The 20265-nt window shown below is 50.8% G+C and overlaps 1 long non-coding RNA gene across 1 annotated transcript; it reads right to left on the bottom strand.

The window, feature by feature from the left end:
* Positions 1-1492: 1492 nt before the first annotated feature.
* LOC106886626 lies at positions 1493-13147 on the bottom strand. Its single transcript, XR_001411700.1, has 3 exons — positions 13034-13147; positions 2888-2934; positions 1493-1643 (listed from the first exon to the last, which is right to left on the bottom strand). It is a non-coding gene; the product is annotated as an uncharacterized LOC106886626 (long non-coding RNA).
* Between the last annotated feature and the right edge of the window lie 7118 nt (positions 13148-20265).

Below are 20265 nucleotides of genomic sequence, written 5' to 3'. Positions count from 1 at the left end.
ACATCTCTCTGCTGCGGTGATGAGCAAAGCCCCTTCTTCTTGTTGACCCAGTAGACAAATGAGTTATCTCCTCTGCCCAGTCAACTTGGTATTTTCTAATACAATGACAAGCGTAGATGGAAAGCAAGTTTGGAAAAATACGTGCAGCTCAGTATGAGTACTGATGTTTGAGGGAAAGCAGACACTGTAGGAATCAACCCTTCTGGAGTGACAGTGGCCCTGGGGGGACTAAACACCCCAACTTTCCTTCCTGAGACACCAGGGTGGGGCTGTTGCTCCTTGGGAGCTTTGTCCGCAGATGGGCAAGCCCCCTGGTTGTGTGTGGCTGGAGTTAGAGCTGAAGGACCTGAATGGTCATTTGGAGGCAAGGTCATGAAACAGTTCTCGTTGGGGTTACTTCTTCTTAAACCAAGGTGCCAGGATGCTGTGGAAGGAGCTGGGTGCTCTACATGATGATCATGAACACCTGAGCTATTGGATGAGTTGATGACACACCAGTGGCAATAGAAGGAAGTATGCCGATGAGTTGGCTAAGCTATTGAGGAAACTGTCTTCTTGTCTTTGAGATGGTTTATGCGTATTTGCTGCTGGTGGAACACACCACAGTGTCAGTAGTAAGGGCTGAACAGTTTGAATTTTATGTGAGACCTCTGGAGGAATAACCTTGATGTTTCTCTCGGAACTATGTCTACCAAAAAAAGTGATCTCAGGTGCCCTTGAATGAAGAATCCGGTGCTTGTCAGGACAGAATGAGGTGTGACGATGCCAATAGGAGATGCATAAACTTAATTCAGGGCAAGGCAGGCCTGTTCTTGCTACATAGGGGTCCTTGAACCAGGAATGCTGTTGATTCCATGTATTTCCAGGATGAGGAGTGATGTGAAGGAGGTCTTCTGTGTCCCAGACAATAAGTAAAGCTGGCTGGTGGGAAGAATGTGTCCACAGGGAGCCAAGACTATTTCTTCCACATGTAAACTTGTACTTTTTTGGCCAAGGACTAGAAGGTAAGTGCTGCCTGGAGCTGCCCCCTTCCTTTGCATTGCCCTGAGGGCAGGGATGCTGTTCATGGGCCAGGAGGCAAGGTGTGGGTTTGCTCTATCAAGCTGGCACGGGTGGCATTCTCCTTTACCGCATCTCCTGCCCTCCTCGAGGGCTGTACCTCCTCTCAGCCTGACTGTGTCACTGCCATTCCCACCCAAAACACCACATTGTTTTTGCACGGGCCAAACTTTTACCCTTTGCCAGGTATTTTGCTACCAGCTTGGAAGAGCCAGTTGCCCTGTTCCCCATGTCTGAGCCCCGAGGTGTGCTGAGGAACCAGACACCCTCTCGCTTCTCATTGCTCTTCCAAAAGGTGGTAGAAGATGAACCTGACAGCCTGCAGCTCCATGGCCACTGTGCCTGGCTGGAATGAGCATCCCAAGGTTGCCATGGAGATGCCTGATGGGCATCTCTAACTTTTTCAGAGAGCTGGCAGGATGCTGGGGCATCCTAAGCAACGTTAGCAGCGCTGAAACAGATCCCCTCTCCTCCAGGAGGCCAAAAAGTAGTCAAGAAAGACCCCTCCACTCAGGAGGGAATGAACTCACCTCTGGAGCTGGGCTGTCTGTCTTGTCTAGTCACTGCTCCCACCTCCACGTGAGCTGTTGGAAATAGGAGAAAACGTTATTAGGCTCCTTCCTCCAGCAGCTGACCAAAAAATCACATTATGCTGTTCTCTCTGCTTGCACAGTTTTGGGAAGCTGAGTGCCGAATGGCAGGATGCTGTGGGGTCTGGCACGATGCTTTGTTTGGAGAAGGCAAAAGTTGTTTTAATTAAGAAATGAGGGAAAAAAAGGGGGTAGGGCTGCACAGTCAGTGGCACAGCACATCGGGCTGAACACTGGAGCCAGGCCTGAAGGGTTAAAACAACCCAGAAAGCCTCGGAGGGTCCCTCAGGGTAGCTCCCGAGCAGCCTCGAGTAATGAATTTTCACTTCTGTGCTTTCATTATCATTGTTCTTAGCTGGAGATTTACCATTTGTCCCCCTTAGCTCTGCGGCACATTATTCCTGTCATTGAGACAGCTGCAAGGACAGCGCCGTTGGCTCCGCTTCCCTTTCGGAAGCGCCATGGGCTGGATTCCTGCAGGCTCCTGGAGTCGTTACCCCAGGAAGGATGCTCTGCTTTGCCTTCACTCTCCCCCTGGCTCCTTCTTGGGGAAATCCCAGGTTTGCCATAGTGCTGGGACAGCCGCTGTGCTCAGCAAAGCCCATCATTTGGTTCTTTTGAAGATGAACTGGTGGCTTCCAACCCCTCTCCCTTCCCCCTTCATCCAGCCAAGCACAGTTACAATCATTACAGGCAAGAGTGCTGAGGTTCAGCGCAGCCAGACTGGGTGGGAAGGAGCATCAGTCACTTTATTGCTAGCTAGTTTAGTCCTTTTTTATTTCTCTTTTCCCAGAGATATTTTACTATATCATATAAAATATCTACGTACTTCTAGAGAGGTAAAAGAAAAGAAAATCCAGCAGTGAGCTCCAGCGTTGTACTGGAACACAAGCGGCAACGCTTTGTGGTACCACAGCATCACCTCCAAATCAAATACCTTTTTTAATCATTCCTGCTATTTATTAGTTCCCTGGAAATTACGGAACGGGGGAAGCAAAACTGGTAACTTGTGTATAAAACACTGATAAAACACCACTTGGGGTTTATCCCTCCTGTTTGGTAAGTTCAGTGAAAGATATTTTATTTTTCCCGAGACTCCCAGAAGGTGGAAAAGCAGGGGAGGGAAGGCAGTGTCCTCCACGAACCCAGCCTCCCCAGCGTGCTGTACTTCAGGGTGCATTTTTAGACACCAGTGCCCACCTCCTCTCCTCCCGGTGCTGGTCCCACAGCTGACTTACTGAGATCGTAGGCTTTGCCTTCATCCACGCTTCTACAGCAGAAGATCCTGCAAGAATAACACGACCATCAGTCCACAGTCCTCGAGCGAGCCTGCCACCCTCCTGGAAGTGAGTAGTTCTCCCTCAAATCTGTGTTTTGCTTATTTCACAGGGTTTTATCTCACAGGGTGGCTCCAGGCAGCATCTTCTGCCTTCTCCCTGCCCTGCAGCTCAGGGCTGCCCTGGTTCCTGCTCTGCTCATCCATGTCCCTGTCTCCTTCAGGGTTATTCAAGCAAAAGGAGACCCAACCCCTGTGACCAACTTCCCCCGAGTAGAGCTGAGGAAATGAGGTTGAGGGAGGGAAACCACCACTTTGCTGAAGAGACACAGTATCCAGCTCAGGCTGGATATTAGGAAAAATTTTTTCACTGAAAGGGTTCTCAGCCATTGGAATGGGCTGCCCGGGGAGGTGGTTGAGGCCCCATCCCTGGAGGTGTTCAAAAGACGGGTTGATGTAGTGCTGGGAGGTCTGGTTTAGTGATGATGCTCCTTGTTTGTTGTGTGGGTGTCTATTTTTGTCAAAGTTGGGTTGATGGTTGGACAAGATGATCTTTAAGGTCCCTTCCAACCTAGAAGATTCTGTGATTCTGTGAACATCTTCATCACTCCGAGGGTATTATTTAAACAGGCATCCATAAAACCCCCGTGAGATAAGGGCTGCTGGGTGTTGCAGGTGAGGGTTGGGGCACCTCCTGTTTGGACTTTGCACCCGAAGGGTTTGCAGTGGTAAATCCCGGCGCCGTGGGGCAGAGCTCTGGTTGGCGGTGGCACCCCCAGTCCCCGGTGGTCCCCGGTGGTCCCGGTGGCCCGTGTCAGCCTTCCCTGCTTGCCCAGCAAATGTCAGTGGATTCCAATGGCTGTCGGCGCCCGCGGGCAGCCAGCTCTTTGCTCTTTCCATGGGCGCTGGGTCAGATGACAGAACCCCCTCCTCTCCTCCCTCCCCGAGTATTATTATCATTATTTATTTGTATGCTGGCAGTGCCTAGGAACATCACCCTCCCTCCCCCCCCGGCCACCCCCCGTGGACCAGGAGCCTTTCGTGGAGCACAGGTCGGGACACGCATCGCCGGGGGAGTAAACACTGCCTGCCCTGGAGATAACACTGCCTCCCCACCCTCCTCATCCTCTTGGCTTCCATGTCATCGTGGAGGTAGTGCCCCACCACCGCCGTTAATTCTGCTTAATTTGCTGGGCTGAAATGGTGGGGAGCTGGATGCTCCTCAGGGCTGTGTGGTAGAGCAGCCCAGGAGCCACGTGGAGCTCCAGTGGGCAGCACGGCATCGTGACTGGTGGGCTAATGCAAGCCCAAGAACATCTCCAGAGCAGCGGGGCTGTGCGAATCCCCCGGTTTGGTTAAAGCAGCAGGTCTCCAGTTAAGCATAAGGGGAAGGGACTGGTTCCCTGGGTTTTGCTCCGCCAGACCAGCTGTCTCAATTAACTGGCTCCCCTTACAGTGTTTTTTCAACTGTACAGAGATGAGCCAAGGACACATGAAGGTAACGTGAGCTGGGAAGATTCCCCGAGCGCCAGGAAGTTGGAGCGCAGCTCCCCCCTGCCCTGCCTCTCCTCTTTATGGACGGGCACAGCCCGGCCGGGGCTGAAGTTCAGCCTCTCTCACGTGCTCACGGCTCTCTTAAGGCTCCCAAACCAAGGCATCATTGCCCCAAACCAAGGCATCATCACCCAAACCAAAGCATCATTGCCCCATCCAAGGCATCGCCACATACAAGGTATCATCACCCAAACGAAGATGTCATCCCCCATCCAAGGTGTCATCCCCCAAACCAAGGCATCATCGCTGCAACCAATGCATCATCGCTGCAACCAATGCATCATCGCTGCAACCAATGCATCATCGCTCCAACCAAGGCATCATCACCCAAACCAAAGCATCATTGCCCCATCCAAGGCATCGCCACATACAAGGTATCATCACCCAAATGAAGGTGTCATCCCCCTTCCAAGGCGTCGTCCGCCAAACCAAGGCATCATCGCCCCAACCAAGTCATCATCCCCCAAACCAAGGCATCATCCCCTATCCAAGGCATTGCCACATCCAAGGCATCATTGCCCAAACCAAGGCATCAAGGCATCATCACTCCAACCAAGGCATCATTGCCCCAAACCAAGGCATCATTGCCCCAAACCAAGGCATCATTGCCCCAAACCAAGGCATCATTGCCCAAACCAAGGCATCGTTGCCCAAACCAAGGCATCAAGGCATCATCGCCCCAACCAAGGCATCATCGCCCCAACCAAGGCATCATCGCCCCAACCAAGGCATCATCACCCTAACCAAGGCATCATCACCCCAACCAAGGCATCATCGCCCCAACCAAGTCATCATCCCCCAAACCAAGGCATCATCCCCTATCCAAGGCATTGCCACATCCAAGGCATCATTGCCCAAACCAAGGCACTGTTGCCCAAACCAAGGCATCGTTGCCCCAGACCAAGGCATCATCGCCCCAAACCAAGGCATCAAGGCATCATCACTCCAACCAAGGCATCATTGCCCCAAACCAAGGCATCATTGCCCCAAACCAAGGCATCATTGCCCCAAACCAAGGCATCATTGCCCAAACCAAGGCATCGTTGCCCAAACCAAGGCATCAAGGCATCATCGCCCCAACCAAGGCATCATCGCCCCAACCAAGGCATCATCGCCCCAACCAAGGCATCATCACCCTAACCAAGGCATCATCACCCCAAACCAAGGCATCATCACCCCAACCAAGGCATCATCGCCCCAACCAAGGCATTGTTGCCCCAAACCAAGGCATCACTGCCCAGCCCCTGCTGTGCCACTCCCACAGGGGACATTTTGAGCAATTGCTGCTCTTGGTGAAAACAACCCCCCAACAACCACCGGGTTTATGGGCCATGGTGCAAAACCTCTAATTTGCTGGTGGCGGGGTGAAGAACACCCGAGTGATGCCCGCTGCTGATCTCTGCATGTGGCTTCTCTCCTGCAGCCAGGCTGCAAGACCCTGCTCCCCATCCTGTGTCCCCAGACCCGAGGGGATGACGGGCTGTGGCCATGGTATCTCCCCACCAGCTCCTTCCCCCTTTCTGGGGGAGGATGGCCGGGTGCAGGAGGTGCTGTCTGCCCCTCCTGTGGTTCCCTCTCTCCTCTTCCTCCTGCAGCCCTGGCTCTGTGCCCCACTCTGCAATTTTCTGCCTCTCCTGCCCTTCTTTTAGGGGCAAACCACCAGCAGCAGATGCTTCCTGGGACCTCTGGCCACCGTGGCAGCAGAACGAAGCTGCATCAGCGATGACCAGCAAGAGAAGGGAATTATTGGGTGGTAACAAGACTTTTGAGGGTCTGCTTGAGGTCCTGCCATCCCCCGGGCCGTTCAGCTTTGCTCAGGCTCCTGTCCCACAGCTACCCCAAGCCTGATGCTCACTCTGGAGCAGGAGCAGTATCATCCTCAGCACATGGAGGTGCCGGGACACCACCACGAGCCAGCCAGGTGGAGATTTTGGGACCGTTCAGCCTTAACCCCTGCCACACCAGCAACTGCTCCGGCTTCAGCCCCTCCTGGGTTGCACTCTGGCCTGCCCAGGTGGCCGGGTGGACATCATGTGAGGCAAGGAGCCGGGGGCTGACGGTGGCCCCGGGCCAAGTCGTTATGACCATCTGCTCCGCGCTGTGCCAGGCTGACGGCTGCTGTAAAGAGCGTGCGTGCCGCGGAGCCCCGGGGATCTGGAGGTAACAGGAGCCGAAGGACTTCAGAGAGGAGCTGACTCTGTCTTTTCAGCTCTGCCTCGTGTATATTTATCTCTACGTTACAAATAGAGAGCCCTGGTTGAGGTGGCTGGTCGTCGCTGAGCTGTGCCGGGCCATGCTGAGCTGGCTTCCAGCGTCCCCATGCCTTTGACTCCATCTAGCCTTGGTGGGGTGTGGAGCAACCACGTCCCACCAAGCTCGTAGGGCAGCAGCCAGCCAGGCAGGAGGTCGGGATCATGGGTTTTGGTGTGTTTTGGTGCCTGTTTGCAAAAGGGGATGCTGGGGGTCCCTGTCTGCTCACGGCCAGGAGCCATAAGGCACGCTGTGATGGGGATAAAGATGGGGGAGAGCAGGAGCCAGCCCCCAATCCTCTCACTTACCAAGTGCCCCGGTCAGAAATGGGACTTTTATCTAAAATACACAGCTGGGCAATGCAGAAGAAAAGCCAGAATGGCCTTTCGCTCAGTGCTATAGAGCAGCCACCAAAGGCCTGACTCTGCGTTTTGATTTCAGCCCAAAAAATGAATGCAGCTCTGGTGCGAGGCTTTCTCCGAACTCGGTTTTGATGTTTCAAGCAAACGTGTTATCGCAGGCAGAAAGGACTGAATGAGGGCTGCTGGGGCATTGTGCACCCAGGGACACGGTGCAGCAAAGGGGCTCTGCTTTGGGACCCCACGTTATTAGCCAATTTCCTAATATTCTGCCTTTGAATCCTCGCCTTCTCCTTTCATCGTAACTCATAAAATGCATCAGGCCATTCCTCGCTCAGTGGAAAGAGATTTTTTTTTTCTTTGTGAGCCAACTTGGACAAACGTCAGGACCTGCTTAAGGCTGGTTCTGGTCAGCCTGAGCTTCAAAGAGAGATTAATTTCAACCGAGCTTTACAGTCTTTCGCGAATTGGCTTAAAAACAAGGATTATCAAAATGCGTCAACATTGAAACAAACCACTTAAAAATAAATGGGCGCTTACGATACCTGAATTTAGGGTACCAGAAATGTGAGAGTGGGAAGAAATGGGAGGTGATGGTGGCTCCTTGCCATGTTCCCTAAACCCAACAAGGTCTCTTATTTCCATCCCAAAAGCACAACGAGAGTCAAAGGAAAAGAAACCTGAATCTACTTGACTTAAAGGTCACGCGACTTAGTGTCATGGTATTTGAGGGTCTCGTGATTGTTTTTTTTTAAATGTTAATACCTCAAGCCCTGCATTGGGAAATTCACTGCCAGTGGTTATCAGCTACGACTTGAAGACTCAGGTTGCTTCTAATCTGCTTTAACAGAGGTTTGATTGATGACAAGAAGTTACCAAGTTACCTGTAGGATAGGTCTTTTATACAAGGCCCACGAGAAAGTATGAAATTGGAGAATTATTCTTCTGAATTCCTATAACATTTCTGCTATACGCAGCCAAAAAGTGTTTAGTTTTTAAGGATTTTAGCAGCTAAAGTCCCAATTTCACCTCAGGTTTTTGTGCTCGGGGATCTCAACACACCTCAGAGAGGTCACTTGAGCTCCTGTCCACATCTCGGAGAGTGAGGACCAAGGTCTGGGGGCTGAAGCATCTCGTGAAGTCACTGCAGAGCTGAGGTTAGAGGCACATTACTCTTTACTGCTTGATTTTCTGAGCCTGCCTCTTTTCCCCCTTTCCCCAGCCCTGGATTTTACTTGCATGTCATCTTGAAGCTGTTGGTTGAAATATTTCATATTTGGTTTATACATCATGCTGAACAAGGGCACAGGCCAGCTCTTAAAAGGTCAGCTTTATATAAATGTATAATGCATATGTACAAAATATATCATTTTAGAATAAATTCCAAACCACTGTAAAACATGGGATGGTTTTTTTTAGGGTGACCCATTTTAGTGCTAGGTCAGAGGACCCCTGGACGCTCTATATTTTGATTTATAAGATTTTTCAGGCCGGGTGTTGCTAGCAAGAGGTCAAAAAGGAGTTGAAATTGTTGGCGCTCGAGTGGTGCCTTGGGCTGTCTGACCCCAGCGGGGCTCACGGGCTGCAGGGGCTCACCAGCCTCCAGCAAAACTCCTGCCCTACCGTATCACGTATTGCACTGCTTAAAATCATCAAAATTCGTTACAGGGTCGTCAAGAAATGTTATAACTCATTGCACTGGTGATATCAGATCTGTTGCCTGTCTTAATCCTGACACCATTAAGAAGTATTGACCAGGCTTTACAATAAAGGTCCAACTGTGCCGGGCCATGCTGAGCTGGCTTCCAGCGTCCCCATGCCTTTGACTCCATCTAGCCTTGGTGGGGTGTGGAGCAACCACGTCCCACCAAGCTCGTAGGGCAGCGGCCAGCCAGGCAGGAGGTTGGGATCATGGGTTTTGGTGGGTTTTGGTGCCTGTTTGCAAAAGGGGATGCTGGGGGTCCCTGTCTGCTCACGGCCAGGAGCCACGAGGCACGCTGTGATGGGGATAAAGATGGGGGAGAGCAGGAGCCAGCCCCCAATCCTCTCACTTACCAAGTGCCCCGGTCAGAAATGGGACTTTTATCTAAAATACACAGCTGGGCAATGCAGAAGAAAAGCCAGAATGGCCTTTCGCTCAGTGCTATAGAGCAGCCACCAAAGGCCTGACTCTGCGTTTTGATTTCAGCCCAAAAAATGAATGCAGCTCTGGTGCGAGGCTTTCTCCGAACTCGGTTTTGATGTTTCAAGCAAACGTGTTATCGCAGGCAGAAAGGACTGAATGAGGGCTGCTGGGGCATTGTGCACCCAGGGGCTCTGCTTTGGGACCCCTGTATTAGCCAATTTCCTAATATTCTGCCTTTGAATCCTCGCCCTCTCCTTTCGTTGTAACTCATAAAATGCATCAGACTATTCCTCGCTCGGTGGAAAGAGATATTTTTTTTTTGTGAGCCAACTTGCACAAACGTCAGGATCTGCTTAAGGCTGGTTCTGGTCAGACTGAGCTTCAAAGGGAGATTAATTTCAACTGAGCTTTACAGTCTTTCACGAATTGGCTTAAAAACAAGGATTATCAAAATGCGTCAACATTGAAACGAACCACTTAAAAATAAATGGGCGCTTACGATACCTGAATTTAGGGTACCAGAAATGTGAGAGTGGGAAGAAATGGGAGGTGATGGTGGCTCCTTGCCATGTTCCCTAAACCCAACAAGGTCTCTTATTTCCATCCCAAAAGCACAACGAGAGTCAAAGGAAAAGAAACCTGAATCTACTTGACTTAAAGGTCACGCGACTTAGTGTCATGGTATTTGAGGGTCTCGTGATTGTTTTTTTTTAAATGTTAATACCTCAAGCCCTGCATTGGGAAATTCACTGCCAGTGGTTATCAGCTACGACTTGAAGACTCAGGTTGCTTCTAATCTGCTTTAACAGAGGTTTGATTGATGACAAGAAGTTACCAAGTTACCTGTAGGAAAGGTCTTTTACACAAGGCCCATGAGAAAGTATGAAACTGGAGAATTATTTTTCTGAATTCCTATAACATTTCTGCTATATGCAGCCAAAAAGTGTTTAGTTTTTGAGGATTTTAGCAGCTAAAGTCCCAATTTCGCCTCAGGTTTTTGTGCTCGGGGATCTCAACACACCTCAGAGAGGTCACTTGAGCTCCTGTCCACATCTCGGAGAGTGAGGACCAAGGTCTGGGGGCTGAAGCATCTCGTGAACTCGCTGCAGAGCTGAGATTAGAGGCACATTACTCTTTACTGCTTGATTTTCTGAGCCTGCCTCTTTTCCCCCTTTCCCCAGCCCTGGATTTTACTTGCATGTCATCTTGAAGCTGTTGGTTGAAATATTTCATATTTGGTTTATACATCATGCTGAACAAGGGCACAGGCCAGCTCTTAAAAGGTCAGCTTTATATAAATGTATAATGCATATGTACAAAATATATCATTTTAGAATAAATTCCAAACCACTGTAAAACATGGGATGGTTTTTTTTAGGGTGACCCATTTTAGTGCTAGGTCAGAGGACCCCTGGATGCTCTATATTTTGATTTATAAGATTTTTCAGGCCGGGTGTTGCTAGCAAGAGGTCAAAAAGGAGTTGAAATTGTTGGCGCTCGAGTGGTGCCTTGGGCTGTCTGACCCCAGCGGGGCTCACGGGCTGCAGGGGCTCACCAGCCTCCAGCAAAACTCCTGCCCTACCGTATCACGTATTGCACTGCTTAAAATCATCAAAATTCGTTACAGGGTCGTCAAGAAATGTTATAACTCATTGCACTGGTGATATCAGATCTGTTGCCTGTCTTAATCCTGACACCATTAAGAAGTATTGACCAGGCTTTACAATAAAGGTCCAAGATACAGTAAATTCTGCAGGATCTTGGCTGGCGGAAAGGTATTTTTTGTTTTTCCAGTAAAAAGTATTTCTGAATTAGACTCACAAACCGGCAGCGTTGATTCTGTGGCAGCGCTGGCACGGTGTGAGGGGGGCCCAAAATGCAGCTGGGTGACGGGGTGCAGCTGTTGGAGCGGTGGCAGAGCTGGCTGTGCCCATCACCGTGGCCTCCCAGCACCATCTACACCCCCTGAGGAAGCAGTAAAGGCAGCCCATCAGTGGTGAAACACCTCTGGCAACAGGTAGGAGCCTTCTGACTTTAAATTGTTTCATACAGATCTGTGTGAGTCTGTCCGTAAGTGTCACAGAATCATAGAATGGTTTGGGTTGGAAGGGACCTTAAGGTCATTCAGTCCCAACCCCCTGCCCTTGGCAGGGACACCTCCCACCAGACCACGTTGCTCCAAGCCCCCTCCAACCTGGCCTTGAACCCCTCCAGGGATGGGGCAGCCACAGCTTCTCTGGGCAACCTGGGCCAGGATCTCACCACCAAAGAACAAAGAAGTTCTTCCCCAGATCTCATCTCCATCTCCCTTGTTTCAGTGTCAAACCCTTCCTCCTCCTCCTATGGTTCCCCTCCCTGATCCAGAGTCCCTCCCCATCTTTCCTGGAGCCCCTTGAGGGACTGGAAGGGGCTCTAAGGTCTCCCTGGAGCCTTCTCTTCCCCAGGCTTGAACCCTCCCAACTCTCTCAGCCTGTCCTCCCAGCAGAGGGGCTCCAGCCACCAGCCTCTGGTCCTTCCTTGAGCCCTCTTCCATCTCTCCCCTTTCCAGGAATGGCTCCAGCCTGCCATGGAGCGGGTGGCCCCTCCATCACCCCAGCACTGACCGTGGAGGTGACACTTCTCCTCCTGCAATCCCACCTGATGCTCACACGGAGCCTGCAGCTCTTCACGGGGACCGTTTGCTTTTACGATGGACGGGTGTTTCCTTGTCACCCAGCAAATGTAAATATAATATAATTACGGTGTCAGCAGAACGACTGTAACAACTGAGGCCGATGCCATCCCAGAGCTGATGACATCACGGGGGGGTTATCCTGCCTGCTTGACTTCCTTCCCAGCAGAAATTACGGAGGGTATGAGTTAGCTGGGAAAAGGCATCCTCGGTAATGGTTAGAAACCGACGCCGGCGACAAAATGTTGGCGTTGATTGCTGAGATGTGGTGAATTCTCATTTTGTGCTTAAATATAGAGGGGCAGGTGCTGGGCTGGTGAGAACACATCTGCCCGGAGGGGGAAATGAATCCCCGGAGGTCAGGGTATCCACGCCAGGGGTTTACTAACCTTTAACACACGCGTGCAACCAGGAAGCCTCTCCGGTGATTGCCCGCGTTCTGCCAGTCCCTCACCACCACAAACACCCACCTAATTAATCCCCCAGCTTTTAAGGAAATGAAGCCGTAGAGAAATATGCCACCGGTAATAAATTACACAGCGTCGCCGCCGCCAATTAATGCTGCGGGAAATAATACTGTATTTCAGATGCTGAATGCTGGTTTTGGATTTTTTTTTTTTCCTTCTTAAATTGATTTGTCACCATACAATAAAATAAGGAGGCTGTCTGCCTGGATGTTGCTAAATTAATATCCAGATATTGTCCAAAGTGCTAAAATAGGATGTATTTCAGATGCTGAATGCTGGTTTTGGATTTTTTTTTTTTCCTTCTTAAATTGATTTGTCACCATACAATAAAATAAGGAGGCTGTCTGCCTGGATGTTGCTAAATTAATATCCAGATATTGTCCAAAGTGCTAAAATAGGAAAAAAAAAAAATAAAATAGAAGGGGTGTAGTTCTTTATGCTTTTCCCCTCTCGTTTTCATGATGCCTGAGAGCAAAGAGCCAAGCCAGCACACCGGTGTGCCCTACCACCGAGGGATTGTGGTGCCCATCCCAGTGCTCCCAGTCTCCACCAGCACACCCTCCCACCCCAGCGCTCCCACCTCCCCTCTCCGGGAAAGCCCACGTAGAGCAAGATATTTCCTAAAATGCTGTGAAGTTGGCACGGGTCCCTCGGGTGAGGAGCCTGCCGGGTTTGTTGTTACCTCCTGGCCCAGGAGATGCAGCAGCTTCGGATGTTCCCCATGCTGGGGGAGGAGGAGAGCGAGACCTCTGGGTTGCTCCACGAAGCAGGTAGCACCTTGGCCGAGCCTTCGGGCAGGTGGGATGAGTTATAGCAAAAGAAGGAAACGAGATAAAGTATATATTCCCACCGTGGTTGATCTTTGAAGCTTATCTTCGTAACAGCGAGCTTGAGTCACGGTGGCAGTTTGGAGAAGATGCCTTCACACCCATGGCCAGGTGTGCTACAAATGCAGAGATGAGTTGTTTTGACTGGAAGCATCCATGGGAACACTCTGGGAAATATCAGTGAGTGCAGGTGCCATAGGACACGGAGAGGCGTCCAGGAAACGAGCTGGGAGAGTCTACCTGCTCCTTCCTGGATGGTCCGGGAGGGTTGGACAATGGAAAGCAAAAGGGAAAGCAGGATTTCTGCGTGGTGGCAGAGGTATTTATGGAGGTAGGCTGTGGCTGTCACAGGGTGCGTCTCACAAGTGCCCCAGGTCTGCTATTCAGCAACACTGATAAGATTAAAAACCGAGTTAAACTTACTTTGGCCAGGCAGCAGGGAGGGGAGGCAGCAGCAGTTCAGCAGCACAGCCCCTCTCTGTTTGAAGGGGTGAGCTCAAACCCTTGCACTGGTTGTTGATACTTTGATTTAGTTATATAATATTTAGAACCTCTCCGAGGGTGGGATTAGGAAAAAAGCAGTGTCTTGAGGCATTTGCTGTTCCCCCCGGGTTGCAGTGAGGCTCTGACGGGTGCCAGGTGGTGGTCAGCCCGTTAGCAGCTCAGCAGGTGGAGGGCCATCGGTCTTCTAGAGCCATCAGAAATGGTCTTCAGGCCATCAGCCAGGGAAGCATCTCTGGCCGGGGGACAAACGAGGACTAGAATAGGAACTGGGTGTCAAATTAATAATTAAGAATAGAATCATAGAACTGTCTAGGTTGGAAGGGACCTTTCAGATCATCTAGTCCAACCATCAACCTAACTCTGATAAAAAACCATCACTAAATCATGTCTCTAACGGATTGACTAACCATGTCAACCCGTCTTTTAAATCCCTCCAGGGATGGTGCCTCAACCCCTTCCCTAGACAGCCCATTCCAAGGCTTAATAACCCTTTCCATGTCAAAATTGTTCCTAATCTCCAATCTGAACATCCCCTGATGTAATTTGAGGCCATTTCCTCTTGTCTCATGGCCTGTGACTTGGGAGAAGAGACCGACCTCCACCTCTCTACACCCTCCTTTCAGGGAGTTGGAGAGAGCAAGAAGGTCTCCCCTCAGCCTCCTCTTCTCCAGGCTGAACACCCCCAGCTCCCTCAGCCTCTCCTCACAAGACTTGTGCTCCAGACCCCTCACCAGCTTTGTCGCCCTTCTCTGGACCCGCTCCAGCACCTCAATGTCTTTTTTGTGGTAAGAACCCCAAAACTGGTCACAACCCTCGAGGTGGGACCTCACCAGTGCCCAGTACAGGCGGACCATCACTGGGTACAACAGCTCTTTAGCAGGGGCTGCTGTGCCCATGGTGCTGTGGTCAATGCTGCAGGAGAGGCAGGTCACACCCCGGTACCATGGGGATGGCAGTGGGCACTGCCCATCCAAATGCAGCAGAGCTGGGCTGGAGAAATGCAAAAAATCAGCCTGCCTCTGACCCTACAAACCAACTTTGAGAGCAGGAGCTCTTACAATGTGTTTTACAGGCCGGGTAGCATCTCCTTGAGTCAGACACAATAGCCCTTTCCCTGCTCCTCCCAGTCTAAATGCTCTGTCCTGCTCGGAAATTAAGTTAGATAAAAAGATAATTTTTTATTTATTTTTTTAAGTGCTGCAGGAGAGGCAGGTCACACCCCGGTACCATTGGGATGGCAGTGGGCACTGCCCATCCAAATGCAGCAGAGCTGGGCTGGAGAAATGCAAAAAATCAGCCTGCCTCTGACCCTACAAACCAACTTTGAGAGCAGGAGCTCTTACAATGTGTTTTACAGGCCGGGTAGCATCTCCTTGAGTCAGACACAATAGCCCTTTCCCTGCTCCTCCCAGTCTAAATGCTCTGTCCTGCTCGGAAATTAAGTTAGATAAAAAGATAATTTTTTATTTATTTTTTTTTTTTAATACCACAGGCTCTCATCTGGAGAGGACAGCCGTTGGCTGGGTGTATTCTCAGCAGGGAAGAAGGAAGTACTCTTGTTCTTTACATTACGCTACCAAAACGCCACCTGCCCTAAGGGGTAACAACTCTCATCTGGAGAGGACAGCCATCGGCTGGGTGTATTCTCAGCAGGGAAGAAGGAAGTATCCTCGTTCTGTCTGGAAGGAGCATTACGCTACTGAAACGCCACCCGCCCGAAGGGGTAACGAGAAATGAACGTGATAACGTGGAAGGTCTGGGCATTATTGAGAGGTTTGCTCAGTCTCCAACTGGATTCATTCACTGCTGGCAGTTGGAAAAATTAATTAAGTGCAGACCTGTAGCAATCTAGGTGATTTTTATTCCCTAACGCCGTAAAGTATGAACATTATCCGTGGAAAACCGTTGGAATAGCAGGTAAGGCCCCCAGGAGGCTTTGTGTGGGATGCTGACTGTCATGGGACACCCCTGAAGTGTGACAGAAAGGGGCTGGGAGGGATGTCCTGGCCTCCAGCCCTTCCACCAAGGCTGGTTGGACATTCAGCCAGGTCCTCTCCATCACCAGCCCATTCCCTGGGTGGCCCTGCTCTGGTGACAGTGACTTTGTCATGGGTAAAGTGGAGCAGCACGATGGGCTGGGCTGGGTGTGCCATCCTCCTGCTGTCCCTTATAGCCTGGTGGCTTTGTCCTGCTGGCCTGAGTGTGGAGCTGTAGGTTTAAAATCCCTTTGGGTACCCAAAGCGCTAACATCCCCAATATCAGCTTCAAGGATGCAGCTTTCAGAAAATAAGCTGATTTCAGCTGGGTGAGTTGGGCTCTGGCTTCGTGACTGCAATGAGGGCAGTGGAAATGTATTAAATGCCCTTCTGGGGAGTAATTTCCCAGCTTTGTACCGGACCGATGACAGATGAGGGTTTGAATTTGGGCTAGAGATTTAAAAAATGCACAAATCCGTTGGCTGGGACTTTTTTTTTTCTTTTCTTTTTTTCTTTTCTTTTTTTTTTTTTTTTTTTTTTGCACCTGGCATGAGGGAAAGCGTTCAAAAGTTAAACTGGCCCTGGCCTTGTGATAAGAGGAGTTATCTGAGCTGGCCATAAATCGAACCGGGACGGCTTAATTGCTCATTCGCAGTAAATAAAGCTATAACCGAGATGTCTACTCCGTAATATGGAGGGGATCTCCCAGGCTACGGAGGATGATAGCTAGCTGGAGAAATCCATTCGAAGGCTCTTTGGGATCGATAAGCAGTTAAGAGAGCTGCGGGGAGATGACATTGCCTGTCTTTGTGCACAGACACCCAAAGAGGTGCCGAGCTCTTGAAAGCACGAAGGGCAACGCCTGGGCTCGGATGCCTCAGGTCTAAAACACGGTGATTTCTAGCTGGGTTTCCACTCAGGGTCCAAAAAAGAGAGGTAGGAGCACCCTGTAGACCAGAGTAAATGGCTGGGGACCCATCCGCTTCGGTAGCAGCGCTCCCACCCTCACCCTGGGATGGTGTCCGAAGCCATGGTGATGGGCTTAGCCACCAGGTTTATTAATATTAGTGAGGTTTATTAATATTAGTGAGGGTTCTGTGGCCAGATGGGCATCTGAGGCTGCCCCATATGCTTGCAGCTCACGCTGGTAGCCAACCCAGGGTTCCTTGACTTAGGCTGGAACAAATCCACTGTCGTGGTGGAGGGAGCTTAGGGAAGAGGCTTAGAGCTGATTTTTGCCAAAGGCTTCCAAGAGGTGCCATGGCAGGGGAGAGGCTCTGCCCGGGTGCCTGGGAAGGGTCTTTTCTACTCACGAATATACTGCTGGTGGGGTGGTTTGAGCTCCCTGCTTTTCACCAGGTGGGCTGTGCTGTTTCTCCTGTGCCTGGGGCCAGGTGGAGTCTGCCATCAGTCATGTGAAATGTAAATCATAGAATCACAGAATGGTTGGAGTTGGAAGGGACCTTAAAGATCATCTAGTTCCAACCCCCCTGCCCTGGGCAGGGACACCTCCCACCAGACCAGGTTGCTCCAACCCCCTTCCAACCTGGCCTTCACCCCCTCCAGAGATCGGGCATCCACAACTTCCCTGGGCAACCTCTTCCAGTGCCTCACCACCCTCACAGCAAAGAAGTTTCTTTCTAGTATCTCATCTAAATCTCCCCTCTTTCAATTTAAAACCATTAAAACCATTCCCCCTTGTCCTACCTCTCCACTCCCTCCCCATCTCTCCTGTAGCCTCCCCCACCACCACAATGGCAATGACTGCCTCATCCCTAATAATTTACTTTGAAATGCTGTTGTGCAGAAGGAAGATCAATTGCCACTTAGCTTCCAGCTCCTGCCCTGCCAGTCTTTTAAAAAGGAAATATTACAGCTGCCTTCAAGCCCTGCCACTCCTCACCTGGCCCACGTTTAGTTATGAATTCCCCCCACGCTGTGGGAGAGCTGGGGGGGAGCAGGGGGGCTGCAACAGGAGCTGTGGCCCCTTCAGCCCCAAATCCAAACGAGATTCAGAAAAAAGGTGAGGGAAAAGCAAACCATGAAGCGATCTCTGCTGGGATTCTGCTTAGGGATATCCCAGGGGTTTCACCCGGCATCTCTCCCCTCTGGTACCCACACCTTCCAGCGGGATGCTGGAGTCCACGGGTGGTGTGAGGCTCCTGCCAGCCTCAGAAGGGGGAGAAAACCCTTCCAACCTCTCAACTAGGTCCTTTGAGAAAGAGGAGAGTTCTCCTTACTGGTTTTGGAGGGGATGCAGCCAGGGCCACGGTTTGCCAGCAGGCGCTTGGGAAGGTTTGGGGTCGGGTGGTGGTGTGGAAAATGATGTATTATTATGTTTTCTCTAGTGAATGTGTGATCAAACGGACAGGCTCACAATCACTTCACAAGGACAGAAAGATGTGAGGCTCGCTAGAGCCGTTATTTCCGATTGATTTGCTCGGCTTTATCTAATTAGCTGTCCTTGAGCCAATCTGCTTAAGTGGCAGTGAGTTTACCCTGATGCAAAGCACAGACTCATAAACCTAGGGCGTCCCGTGTGCCAAGGCACCATCAGCTTCTGCCTTGATTATTTCCCGCAGATCACTGTCTGTTCCAGTCTCAGAAATGCTAATAATAGTGACTTTTCTTTTTTTTTTTTTTTTGCGGGAAGGTGGGGTACACCCTGCCTAGGTGCTTGTAGATCCGGGCTGTTCAAGCTGGACAAGCTTAATGGTAGAGTTTGAAACACAAATCACAAGTGCACTCCATGAGCTCGGCTGGGGTTTGGCCATTTAGCTGCGCAGCAGAAATAGTTTTAATATTATTATTTTTTTTTTTGGCTGAAAGGATATTATACGCGTTTGAGCAAGTCATAGTGCCACATTTCTCCAAAAAAAACTGAGGAAGCTGAGCTGGGGAGAAAATACAGCCCTGCCAACTGCATGCTCTGGGGGAAGCTGGCTGGAAATGGAGATTTTTGGATCTGCAGACTGAAATATCGGGGCAGGAAAAGCTTGTGGGGAAGAGGGTGCCTGAAAAGGGAGAGGCTGTGCTGGGTGCATCGCCTGGAGGAGGAGCAGGATTAGCATTTAGCCATTTGTTCTTTGTTTTCCCGTGAACCTGAAACAGATATGGGTATAAAGGAGAAGTGCTGAGCAGAGAGGACGAGGGGACTCTGTGTCCTGGGGCAGCAGCATCTCCCCCGTGGCGGGGCTGGCTGGGACCTGGCTGCCTCTGCTTCCTAGAAAGTGGGGGAGCAGAAATCCCTGGAGACATCCCCTCCCTCCCAGCTTGGCTAAAATTAACTAACAGCTTCTAAAAGAGTGGGGTGGGGGGGCACGGATGTGGACCCTCTTCATTTCTTCAGGGAGGCTGAAAAACCCAGCGTCCTGGAAAAAAAAAATAAATAAAAAAATCCCTGCTTTGCCCTTTGCCTGTGGGGGATGTTTTCCCCCCCCCCCCCCCCCGCTTCCCTCGCGGTACCAATTAAAATGAAACTTTAACTGTTTGAAATGATCCTGCCCTTAGCCCTGTGGCCTTATTTAGCTCTGCCTTGCTGCCAGGCCTGTCAGGGCCGCACGTCGCGCCGCCATCTCGCACATGTACAGGTGGCCTTCCCAAAAGCATCCCTGGGGAGAGGACGCCTGGATCCGGGGCTGGCTGTCCCACGGGAGCACCGGGCTACCATCCCCTAGAACATAAACTCTTCATAGCGTCATCCTCCAGTGCTCTCCTGCCAAAATCCCTTCTTTGCCCTCGTTCCTCCATTGCTCCGACTTTAGGATTATAATACGGTGTAGGGGAGGACTTTGTAGAGTAGGGGAGATGGTTGGACTCGATGATCCCAAGGGTCTCTTCCAACCTGAATGATTCTATGATTCGATGTGGTTGGTTGGTGGTTGTTTTTGGTTTTTTTTTTGTTGCAGAAACAGCAAATGTTGAAATAGCCCTGAGCTTGGAAGCCACGTGTGAGCTGGAGAGGACGGGAGCTTTCTCCCTGCCCTTGGCCACCCCATCAAACCTGCTGCAGGCCCTCCAAAAGCCAAGGGAGGGCTGCCGGTTGCGCAGGAACCGCTCTCCAAACTCAAGATGTTCTCCCTATTTATTTTTCCACCTGGCTCCCTTCGCTGACAGCCCAACGACCCGGGCCTTCGGGCCGCCAGCGCCTGCGCCACATATTTTTCTTCATCCGTCCCTCCCTGCCAAATGCTGAAGTCAGGCAACGGGGCTCCGGCCGGTGCCAGCTCTGGTTGCTCACACTGGGATTAGCACGTTAAAGTGGTTCAGTCCCACCGCGGCGGCCGAGCGTGGCCTTCTCCTTCACCCCGCCGGCTGCGGCTGCCTCTGGAAATGATGTCTGGTTTTGACTTTGCTTTTGACTTTCTGCAAGGGGCCGTTCAAATTAAATTCTAATTTTCCCCCTTTTTTTTTTTTTTTTTTTTTCTTTTTTGCAGGTGTCTTTTCACCCTGCACACACGTGGGAAAGCATAAACACCTCTTGATCCCACCATGTCTCAGTCCCAGGGTTGGACACCTCTTTAGAAAGGATTAAGAGGACCTCCAGGAAACCGGGGAGGGATCTCCAGAACTAAAGAGAACCAAACCCTCTCGGGGATGGCAAACAA

The sequence above is a fragment of the Calidris pugnax genome, unplaced genomic scaffold (assembly GCF_001431845.1).
Source record: "Calidris pugnax isolate Ruff unplaced genomic scaffold, ASM143184v1 scaffold37, whole genome shotgun sequence".
NCBI lineage: Eukaryota > Metazoa > Chordata > Aves > Charadriiformes > Scolopacidae > Calidris > Calidris pugnax.
This window is presented reverse-complemented; position numbering and strand designations above follow the sequence as displayed.